The sequence below is a fragment of the Papaver somniferum genome, unplaced genomic scaffold (genome assembly GCF_003573695.1).
Source record: "Papaver somniferum cultivar HN1 unplaced genomic scaffold, ASM357369v1 unplaced-scaffold_10376, whole genome shotgun sequence".
Lineage (NCBI taxonomy): Eukaryota > Viridiplantae > Streptophyta > Magnoliopsida > Ranunculales > Papaveraceae > Papaver > Papaver somniferum.
In genome coordinates this window covers 1-881 of record NW_020619244.1, presented here as the reverse complement: position 1 = coordinate 881, position 881 = coordinate 1, and the positions used below count along the sequence as shown (strand labels likewise).

General features: G+C 38.9%; 1 pseudogene; it reads left to right on the top strand.

Annotated features, from left to right (window-relative positions):
* Positions 1-678: 678 nt before the first annotated feature.
* LOC113327565 lies at positions 679-778 on the top strand (annotated as a pseudogene).
* The last annotated feature ends 103 nt before the right edge of the window (positions 779-881 follow it).

Here is an 881-nt window from a genome sequence, read left to right as displayed (position 1 = left end):
TCGGAAATAGCCTGACTATTTTCTTGTCCTATCCTGTTACTAGCTTGTAGACTCTGTTCTACGGATAACTGGAATTTTGCAGTTTGCTGAGTTAACAAGGAGAGAGATTCCTCTAAACTTAGGATTTTCTTATCTGACTGATTCTGAAACTAAGCTAGTCCTGAAGGATTCTTAGTATAATGGAAACCTGGGGGAGCATTAGAATTACTAAACTGACCTTGACTTTGGCCCTTAGACCACGAAAGGTTCGGATTGTTTCTCCAACCAGGATAATAGGTTTCTGAATATGGGTCAATCTTTTGACGGTTATCAAATCTAGTGTTACTTTAAAGAGCATTGGCCTGCTCTTTAATATTCTGGCCTTCCCAAAAAGGCTCCACTCTACCACTAGTCTGGCACACTTCTAAGGCTTCTAACCTTTTTGCTATAACAGTAATTTTGGCATCTGATTCATAGCCTCCTTCTATCCTATTAACGTTTCATCTACTTAAAAGAATTGTTTGCTGGGGTGCCCTACTATTTTCCCATTGCTGAGTTTTTTCGGCGATTTCATTAAAAAATTTCATCGCCGCATCAACAGTTTGGTTTTCAAATCCACCAGTGCATAGGGACTCAACCATGGTCATTGTGGAATAATCTAAACCCTCATAAAGGATCTGAACTAGCCTAACCTTTTCTAAACCATGATGAGGACACTGGGATAATAAATCATTGAACCTTTCCAAATACCTATATAAAGATTCTCCCTCTTGTTGTGAAAATGTGCATATTTGCGTCCTAATAGACGATGTTTTGTGCCTAGGGAAAAACTTATTGAAAAAGGCAGATGTAAGTTGTTCATATGTCTCAATCGACTCGGAGTCCAAACTATACAGCCACGA